Source organism: Somniosus microcephalus, chromosome 4 (assembly GCF_052327205.1).
Source record: "Somniosus microcephalus isolate GS21.2 chromosome 4, FLI_Smic_1.0, whole genome shotgun sequence".
Taxonomy (NCBI): Eukaryota; Metazoa; Chordata; class Chondrichthyes; order Squaliformes; family Somniosidae; genus Somniosus; species Somniosus microcephalus.
The window spans coordinates 42,412,504-42,423,645 of record NC_140990.1 but is presented as its reverse complement, the minus strand read 5'-3'; positions in this window follow the sequence as shown (position 1 = coordinate 42,423,645).

Sequence of the window (11,142 nt, the reverse complement as noted above, 5' to 3'; positions counted from 1 at the left end):
AGCACCCTGTGTCACTGTCTGTATCTGTACTGATGTTAATCCAGCTTCCTCACACTATCACTCAGTAACCCCTCCCCCAGCGCCCTGTGTTACTGACTGTATCTCTACTGATGTTAATCCAGCTCCCTCACACTGCGACTCAGTAACCCTCCCCCAGCGCCCTGTGTTACTGACTGTATCTCTACTGATGTTAATCCAGCTCCCTCACACTGTCACTCAGTAACCCCTCCCCCAGTGCCCTGTGTTACTGACTGTATCTCTACTGATGTTAATCCAGCTCCCTCACACTGTCACATAAGAACATAAGAAATAGGAGCAGGAGTAGGCCAATCGGCCCCTCGAGCCTGCTCCGCCATTCAATAAGATCATGGCTGATCTGATCCTGACCGCCAATCCACTATCCCAGAACCATCTCCTGAATCTAACAGAATTAGACACACGAAATAGGAGCAGGATCAGGCTACATGGCCCCTGGGCCCGCTCCGCTACCCACAGGGCCATGACCGATCCGAACCTAGACTCATGTCCAAGTTCCTGCCCGCTCCCCGTAACCTTTAATTCCCTTTACTTCTAGGAAACTGTCTATTTCTGTTTTAAATTTATGTAATGATGTAGCTTCTACAGCTTTTTGGGGCAGCATATTCCATGGACCTACCACCCTCTGAGTGAAGTAGTTCCTCCTCATCTCAGTTTTGAAATAGCAGCCCCTTATTCTATGACTATGCCCCCTAGTTCTAGTTTCACCCATCATCGGGAACATCTTCCCCGCATCCACCCGATCCAACCCCGTCACAATCTTATATGTTTCAATAAGATCGCCTCTCATTCTTCTGAACTCCAATGACTAGAGTTCTAATCTACTCAACCTCTCCTCATATGTCCATCCCCTCATCCCCGGGATTAACCGAGTGAACCTTCTTTGTACTGACTCGAGAGCAAGTATGTCCTCTACTCCCCAGCATCCTGTGTTACTGACTGTATCTCTACTGATGTTAATCCAGCTCCGTCACACTGTCACTCAGTAACCCCTCCCCCAGCGCCCTGTGTTACTGACTGTATCTCTACTGATGTTAATCCAGCTCCCTCACACTGTCACTCAGTAACCCCTCCCCCAGCACCCTGTGTTACTGACTGTATCTCTACTGATGTTAATCCAGCTCCCTCACACTGTCACTCAGTAACCCCTCCCCCAGCGCCCTGTGTTACTGACTGTATCGCTACTGATGTTAATCCAGCCCCCTCACACTGTCACTCAGTAACCCCTCCCCGAGCACCCTGTGTTACTGACTGTATCTCTACTGATGTTAATCCAGCTCCCTCACACTGCCACTCAGTAACCCCTCCACCAGCACCCTGTGTTACTGACTGTATCTCTACTGATGTTAATCCAGCTCCCTCACACTGTCACTCAGTAACCCCTCCCCCAGCGCCCTGTGTTACTGACTGTATCTGTACTGATGTTAATCCAGCTCCCTCACACTGCCACTCAGTAACACCTCCCCCAGCGCCCTGTGTTACTGATTTTATCTGTACTGATGTTAATCCAGCTCCCTCACACTGTCACTCAGTAACCCCTCCCCCAGCACCCTGTGTTACTGACTGTATCTCTACTGAGATTATTTGAATGGTAATAGATTGGGAGAAGGGGAAGTTCAAAGAGACCTGGGTGTTCTTGTACACCAGTCGCTGAAGGTAAGCATGCAGGTGCAGCAGGCGGTTAAGAAGGCAAATGGTATGTTGGCCTTCGTAGCAAGAGGGTTCGAGTACAAGAACAAGGATGTCTTGCTGCAGTTGTACAGGGCCTTGGTGAGAACACACCTTGAGTATTGTGTGCAGTTTTGGTCGTCTTACCTGAGGAAGGACGTTCTTGCCATGGAAGGAGTGCAGCGAAGATTCACCAGGCTGATACCTCGGATGGCAGGAATGATGTATGAGGAGAGATTGTGTCGATTGGGCTTATACTCACTGGAGTTTAGAAGATTGAGAGGGGATCTCATCGAAACCTATAAAATTCTGTCAGGCCTGGACAGACTAGATGCAAGAAGGATGTTTCTGATGGCCGGGGAGTCCAGAACCAGGGGTCACAGTCTAAGGATAAGGGGTAGGCCATTTAGGACTGAAATGAGGAGGAATTTCTTCACCCAGAGAGTGGTGAACCTGTGGAATTCTCTGCCACAGAGGGCGGTGGAGGCCAGTTCATTAAGCATATTCAAGAAAGAGTTGGATATATTTCTTAAGGCTAAAGGGATCAAGGGATATGGGGAGAAGGCAGGGACCAGGTACTGAATGTGGATGATCAGCCATGATCTCATTGAATGGGGGAGCAGGCTCGAGGGGTCGAATGACCTACTCCTGCTCCAATCTTCTATGTTTCTGGGGCCACTAATATGGGAGAATCATGTGGACCAATCAAACTGACAGAAACCCTGAAGCCCCGCCCACTCTTTGTTCCTGCCCAAAGTACCGCGCATGCGCCGTGAGACCCGCCCTGTCCAAGTTGGCGGCCAGTGACCCCGTTGACCCGGGCGGTCACTGACCGGGCCTGTAACCGGGGAAACACGGGACCTGTGGGCTCTTATTCGCGGCCTCAGGCCTACACCAGGTGTTTATAAAGCTTTTAAACCTACCCGCCGGTCCAATCCATCCCTTGCGCCCACAATCTTCTCCCGGCGCTGACCCGCTTGTTCTGCTCAATCCATCACCGACTCTCCCACGGCGCATGCGCATTGTACGTTTGGACCCGCGCCGGCGCACTGGGCTCCGGTCGTCATGGATAGGGCGCGGAGGATTCTGGGTTACTGCACTGCCATTGAAATCCCCAATTGGTGAACAAAACATTCATTTTTTTCTTATCCGATTGAGAGTGGGCCTTTTTTGAGTACCGGTAGGGGCGACACTAAGTAGTCCCACTGTCATCAGACGGGAACAAAAACCGTTTAGGCAAGAGCCCTAGTGCACCACAAATATGAAACAAACAATAATAACTATGTAGTGTACAGCGACACACACAAATACGATGGAAAGATGGCTGCAAACTTCCCTTAACTCCAACCCTCTGATTTCTATTTTGTAGCTGTCTTTCAATCCATTCTGCTGCCTGGCCCTTCACTTCACACCTTACTCATCTAGATCTTACATATTGTTTATGGATGGATGGATAGCAAGCTGGTTACAAAACAGGAAACAGAGAGTAGGGGTCAGGAGTAGCTGCTCAGACTGGCAAAAGGTGAAAAGTGGTGTTCCACAGGGATTGGTGCTGGGACCATTGTTGTTCACATTTACATAAATGATTTGGACTCGGGAATCGGCAGTACAATTTCAAAATTTGTCGATGACACCAAATTGGGATGTGTAGATAATAAGAACATAAGAAATAGGAGCAGGAGTAGGCCAATCGGCCCCTCGAGCCTGCTCCGCCATTCAATAAGATCATGGCTGATCTGATCCTAACCTCAAATCTTCTATCACTCTGCATCCACCCGAACCCATGTGATCTCCCGGGAGAGGCGAAAAACCAGATAAAAGACCCAATGGCCAATTTGGGAGAAAAAAATCTGGGAAATTCCTCTCCGACCCATCTAGGCGATCGAAATTCTTCCAGGAGATCACACTGTCCCTATATTTTCTACAGTACTTACCTTCTGTAAAGGCGATCTCCACCCCAGCCAGGAACAGGAATAAAACCATCTCCTGAAATCTAACACAGAATTAGAACACAGTAGGAGCAGAACCAGGCTACACGGCCCCTGGGCCCACTCCACTACCCACAGGGCCACGACCATTCCGAACCTAGACTCATGTCCAATTTCCTGCCCGCTCCCCGTAACCCTTAATTCCCTTCTAGGAAACTATCTATTTCTGTTTTAAATTTATTTAATGATGTAGCTTCCACAGCTTTCTGGGGCAGCAAATTCCACAAACCTACCACCCTCTGAGTGAAGAAGTTTCTCCTCATCCCAGTTTTGAAAGAGCAGCCCCTTATTTTAAGACTATGCCCCCTAGTTCTAGTTTCAGCCATCATTGGGAACATCCTCACCGCATCCACCCGATCAAGCCACTTCACAATCTTATATGTTTCAATAAGATCGCCTCTCATTCTTCTGAACTCCAATGAGTAGAGTCCCAATCTACTCAACCTCTCCTCATATGACCACCCCCTCATCCCCGGGATTAACCGAGTGAACCTTCTTTGTACTGACTCGAGAGCAAGTATGTCTTTTCTTAAGTATGGACACCAAAACTGTATGCAGTATTCCAGGTGCGGTCTCACCAATACCTTGTACAACTGCAGCAATACCTCCCTGTTTTTATATTCCATCCCCCTAGCAATAAAAGCCAACATTCCATTGGCCTTCTTGATCACTTGCTGCACCTGCATGCTAACTTTTTGAGTTTCGTGCACCAGGACCCCCAGATCCCTTTGTACTTCAGTACTTTCCAGTTGCTTGCCATTAAGATAATAACTTGCTCTATGATTTTTCCTGCCAAAGTGCATAACCTCACACTTTCCAGTATTGTATTCCATCTGCCAAATCTTAGCCTGTCTATGTCCCTTTGCAGGTTTTTTATGTCCTCCTCACTCACTACTTTCCGTCCCATCTTTGTATCATCTGCAAACTTTGATATGTTACACTCGGTCCCCTCCTCCAAATCGTTAATATAGATTGTAAAGAGTTGGGGACCCAGCACTGACCCCTGCGGAACACCACTAGTTACTGGTTGCCAATCTGAGAACGAACCATTTATCCCAACTCTCTGCCTTCTGTTAGATAGCCAATCCTCTATCCATGCCAGAATATTACCCCCAATCCCGTGATTTTTTATCTTGAGCAATAATCTTTTGTGTGGCACCTTGTCAAATGCCTTTTGGAAGTCTAAATACACTACGTCCACTGGTTCCCCTTTATCCACCCTGTATGTTACTTCCTCAAAGAACTCAAGTAAATTTGTCAAACATGACTTCCCCTTCATGAAACCATGCTGAGTTTGTCCTATTAAATTATGTTTATCCAAATGTCCCGTTACTGTCTCCTTAATAATGGACTCTAACATTTTACCAACCACAGATGTTAGGCTAACAGGTCTATAGTTTCCAGCCTTCTGCCTACTACCCTTTTTAAATAAGGGTGTTACATTAGCAGTTTTCCAATCTGCCGGTACCTTTGCTGAGTCCAGGGAGTTTTGGAAAATTATTACCAATGCATCCACAATCCCTACCGCCACTTCCCTCAAGACCCTAGGATGTAAGCCATCAGGTCCAGGGGATTTATCCGCCTTGAGTCCCATTATTTTACCAAGTACCACTTCCTTAGTGATTTTAATCATATTTAGTTCCTCCCCCCCTAGAGCCCCTCTGAGGAAGACTGAGAAAATGTAAGAAGACATGAATAAATTTGCAGAATGGATGTGTAATTAGCAAATGAATTTCAATGTGGATAAGTGTGAGGTGGTGTATTTTGTGAGGAAGAATAAGGAGGCCACACACTACTTGGAAATTATTTGGACTCAATGGGGTAGAGCAGGAAAGGGCTGTAGGGGTACAGATACACAAATCACTAAAAGTAGGGACGCAGATTAAGGCCATAAAAGAAGCAATCCAAGCACTGGGGTTCATTTCTGGAGGGATAGCATTGAAAAGCAGAAAAGTTATGTTAAACTTGTATAGAACCTTGCTTGGACTACACTTGGAGTCCTCTGAACAGTTCTGGTCTCCATATTATAAAAAGGATATAGAGGCACTGGAGAAAGTGCAAAAAGTATTTGCAAGGATGATCCTAGAACTGAGAGGATATATTTATCAGGAAAGGCTGAACAGGCTGGGGCTCTTTTCTCTAGAATAAAGAGAAGGCCAATGGGTGACCTGATAGAGGTCTTTAAAGTTATGAAAAGGTTATATAGGGTGGACCTGGAGAAAATTTTTCCACTGCAGGAGTCCAAAACTAGAAGTCATAATTATAAGATAGTCACTAATAAATCCAATAAGGAATTCAGGGGAAACTTCTTTACCCAAAGTGAGGTAAGAATGTGGAACGTGCTACCACAAGGAGTGGTTGAGGCGAATAGCACAGATGCAAGGAATAGAAGGTTATGCTAATAGGTTTAGATGAAGAGGGTGGGAGGAGACTCCTGTGGAGCGTGCACCACCAGAGACCAGTTGGGCCGAATGGCCTGTTCCTGTGCTGTAGACTCTCTGTAGACTCTGTAACTCTATGTAACTATGTCTTAAGAACATAAGAACATAAGAAGTAGGAGCAGGAGTAGGCCACACAGCCCCTCCGGCCTGCTCCGCCATTCAATAGGATCACGGCTGATCCGAAACTGGACTCACGTCCACTTCCCTGCCCGCTCCCCGTAACCCCTTAATTCCCTTATCAGCTCGGAAACTGTCTATCTCCATTTTAAATTTATTTAATGTCGCAGCTTCCACAGCTCTCTGAGGTAGCAAATTCCATAGATTTACTACATCTGAGTGAAGAAGTTTCTCCTCATCTCAGTTTTGAAACGGCAGCCCCTTATTCTAAGATTATGCCCCCTAGTTCTAGTCTCATCCATCAGTGGAAACATCCTCCCCGCATCCACCCGATCAAGCCCCTTCACAATCTTACATGTTTCGATAAGATCGCCTCTCATTCTTCTGAATTCCAATGAGTAGAGTCCCAACCTACTCAACCTTTCCTCATAAGTCAACCCCCTCATCTCCGGAATCAACCGAGTGAACCTTCTCTGAACTGCCTCGAGAGCAAGTATATCTTTTCTTAAATATGGAAACCAAAACTGTACGCAGTATTCCAGGTGTGGCCTCACCAGTACCCTGTATAACTGAAGCAAGACTTCCCTGCTTTTATACTCCATCCCCCTTGCAATAAAAGCCAAGATTCCGTTGGCCTTCCTGATCACCTGCTGTACCTGCATACTAACCTTCTGTGTTTCATGCACCAGGACCCCCAGATCCCTTTGTACTGTAGCACTTTGCAGTTTCTTTCCATTTAGATAATAACTTGCTCTTTGATTTTTTTCTGCCAAAGTGCATAACCTCACACTTTCCAACATTATATTCCATCTGCCAAATTTCTGCCCACTCACTTAGCCTGTCTATGTCCTTTTGCAGGTTATTTATGTCCTCCTCACTCACTGCTTTCCCTCCCATCTTTGTATCGTCGGCAAACTTGGATACGTTGTGCTTGGTCCCCTCCTCCAAATCGTTAATATAGATTGTAAAGAGTTGGGGTCCCAGCACTGACCCCTGCGGAACACCACTAGTTACTGATTGCCAACCCGAGAATGAACCATTTATCCCAACTCTCTGTTTTCTGTTAGATAGCCAATCTTCCACCCATGCCAGTATATTGTCCCCCAATCCCGTGATTTTTTATCTTGTGCAGTAATCTTTTGTGTGGCATCTTGTCAAATGCCTTTTGGAAGTCCAAATACACCACATCCACTGGTTCCCCTTTATCCACCCTGTTTGTTACATCCTCAAAGAATTCGAGCAAATTTGTCAAACATGACTTCCCCTTCATAAAACCATGCTGACTGTCCGATTAAATTATGCTTATCCAAATGTCCTGTTACTGCTTCCTTAATAATGGACTCCAACATTTTACCAACCACAGATGTTAGGCTAACTGGTCTATAGTTTCCAGCCTTTTGTCTACCTCCCTTTTTAAATAAGGGCGTTACATTAGCAGTTTTCCAATCTTCTGGGACCTTTCCTGAATCCAGGGAGTTTTGGAAAATTACCACCAATGCATCTGCAATCCCTACCGCTACTTCTCTCAAGACCCTAAGATGTAAGCCATCAGGTCCAGGGGATTTATCCGCCTTAAGTCCCATTATCTTATTGAGTACCATCTCCTTAGTGATTTTAATCGTGTTTAGCTCCTCCCCCCTATAGCCCCCTGTTTGTCCAGTGTTGGGATATTTTTAGTGTCCTCTACTGTAAAGACTGATACAAAATATTTGTTCAGCATATTTGCCATCTCCATGTTCCCCACTATTAATTTCCCGGTCTCATCCTCTAAGGGACCAACATTCACTTTAGCCACCCTTTTTCTTTTTATATAACTGTAGAAACTCTTGCTATTTGTTTTTATATTTTTTGCTAGTTTACTTTCATAATCTATCTTCCCTTTCTTAATTAATCTTTTAGTTATTCTTTGCTGGCTTTTAAATGCTTCCCAATCTTCTATCCTCCCACTAGATTTGGCTACTTTATATGCCCTTGTTTTCAGTCGGATACTATCCTTTATTACTTTACTTAGCCATGGATGGCTGTCTTTTCTTTTACGCCCCTTTTTCCTCACTGGAATATCTTTTTCTTGAAAGTTGTGAAATATCTCCTTGAATGTACACCACTGCTCCTGTACCGTCTTACACCTTAATCTATTTTCCCAGTCCACTTTAGTCAACTCTGCTCTCATACCTTCATAGTCTCCTTTATTTAAGCTTAGTACGCTGGTTTGAGATCCAACTCTCTCACCCTCTAACTGAATTTGGAATTCAACCATGTTATGGTCACTCATACCAAGGGGATCATTTACTAGGACATTTTTTATTAATCCTGTCTCATTACACAGGACCAGATCTAAGATTGCCTGCCCCCTGGTTGGTTCAGTAACATACTGCTCAAGGAACCCGTCCCTAATGCACTCTATGAACTCTTCCTCAAGGCTGTCCTGCCCAATTTGATTTGTCCAGTCAATATGAAAGTTAAAATCTCCCATGATTATAGCTGTTCCCTTATTACAAGCCCCAATTATTTCCTGATTTATACTCCGACCAATAGAGTTGCAACTGTTTGGAGGCCTATGGACTACGCCCACTAGTGACTTTTTCCCCCTTATTATTCCTTATCTCCACCCAAACTGTTTCACTATCCTGATCCTTTGACCCAATATCATTTCTCACTATTGCAGTGATTCCATCCTTTATTAACATAGCCACCCCACCTCCCTTTCCTTCTTGTCTGTCCTTCCTAATAGTCAAATACCCCTGGATGTTTAGTTCCCAGTCATGGTCACCTCGCAGCCATGTTTCTGTAATGGTCACCAGATCATACCCATGTGTAGTTATTTGTACCGTCAACTCGTCTATTTTGCGTGCATTCAGGTAAAAAACTTTTAAATATGTTTTGTGACAATTTATTCCTGCTTTTACCCCCTTTACTACTTTACCTTTATCTTTATATATTCTGTCCCTTCCTGACACGCTCTGGTTTTTAATTCCCCCACTGCTACTTTGCTCTATTGCCTTCTCCACTGTCATTTTTATTTTTCGCTCTCTTAAAACCTACCCCCCACTAATTAGTTTAAAGCCCTCTCTACAGCCCCAGTTATTCGATTCGCCAGGATTCTAGTCCCAGCACTGGCCAAGTGAAGTCCGTGCCAACGGAACAGCTCTCTCCTGTCCCAGTACTGGTGCCAGTGTCCCAAGAAGCAAAACCCATATCTCCCACACCAGTCTTTGAGCCACGCATTTAACTCTCTGATTTTATTTACCCTAGCCAAATTTGCTCGTGGCTCAGGTAGTAATCCAGAGATTATTACCCTTGTGGTTCTGCTTTATAATTTGGCCCCTAGCTGCTCATACTCCCTCAGCAGAACCTCTTTCCTTGTCCTATCTATGTCGTTGGTACCAACATGGACCATGACAACTGGATCCTCCCCCTCCAAGTTTCTCTCCAGCCCAGAGGAGATGTCCTTAACCCTGGCACCGGGCAGGTAACACAACCTTTGGGACTCTCGCTCTTGGCTGCAAAGAACCCTATCTATCCCCCTTATGATACTATCCCCTACCACTACAACATTTCTTTTTACTCCCCCCACTTGAATGGCCCCCCGTTCCACGGTGCTGTGGCTAGGTTGCTCATCCTCCCTGCAGTCCCTGCTCCTGTCCTCACAGGGAGTAATAGCCTCGAACCTGTTGGACAAGAGCAAGGGCTGCGGCTCCTCCAACACTACCTTCTGGATCCCCGTACCTGCCTCACTCATAGTCACACCCTCCTGTCCCTGACCACGGACTACATCTGAATTAGTTAATCTAATTGGTGTGACTACTTCCTGGAACACAGAGTCCAGGTAACTCTCCCCCTCCCTGATGTGTCGCAGTGTTTGAAGCTCGGACTCCAGCTCATCAACACGGAGCCGGAATTCCTCGAGCAGCCAACACTTGCTGCAAATGTGATCACTGTGAACATCAATGGTGTCCACCAGCTCCCACATATTGCAGCAGTAACACATCACCTGCTCTCCCATTCTATGTAATAAATTAAATTTATTAATATTATTTTTAAATACCCTCTGCCCCGATTCTAGATGATGAATATCACACCTTAGAAACTATAAACCACAGAGTTTAAGTTTAAAAAGTCTTCTGACTCCTGACATAGCTGGAAAAGCTTTTGCTATTCTTACCACAATTCTGCACCATTTTCTTTTCCAAAGACCACTGAGCTTCTCTAATGGCTGCTTTTGTCTCCCTCAATTGTGGGTGATATTTGTCCCTATTCTTCTGTAAACTGAATTCGTCTTGTTACAAACTGGGTTCAAATTTCGGCGAGTCAGGCATCATTCACCCGAGACCTACGCAGGCAGGTAAGAGCACAGATGGTTCCTTAGTAAGGATTCCTCTGGTTCCTTGGCATATATTTGTCAGGATACTGAAACCCAGCTTTCTTACCGTCCACTCCTGGAGGCCCCACTCCCTGAGCATACAACCTTCAGCAGGGTCAGTGGTGGAGTTCCACAGCGGGAGTGATCCCAGAGTAACTGTCGGGATCGCACCCCGTGGATGTTATGGGTACGTCAATAAAACAGGGAATTCCTGGAAACACGCTGCAGGTCCTTCTTTATCTGGAGATCAAATATCTGTTGTATAATTGTACCAGCAGTTAACAGGCTCCTGTGATCTCCTCCATCTGCTATTTTAATGCAGACTTTAACCAATTTATTTTAAATGTGTTTATTTTAAATGAGCTAATACCTGCCTTAAAATGGTAGACTCAGGACTGTCCCACAAACACATTAAATCTTCGTGGAATAATTACCAGTCATTTTTAGACTGGAAACTTAAACCTGTTTCACTTTCAGTCAGGAACAGATCGCAGTTTGACACCAATCTCTGATTTGACAGCACGTTTCCAGC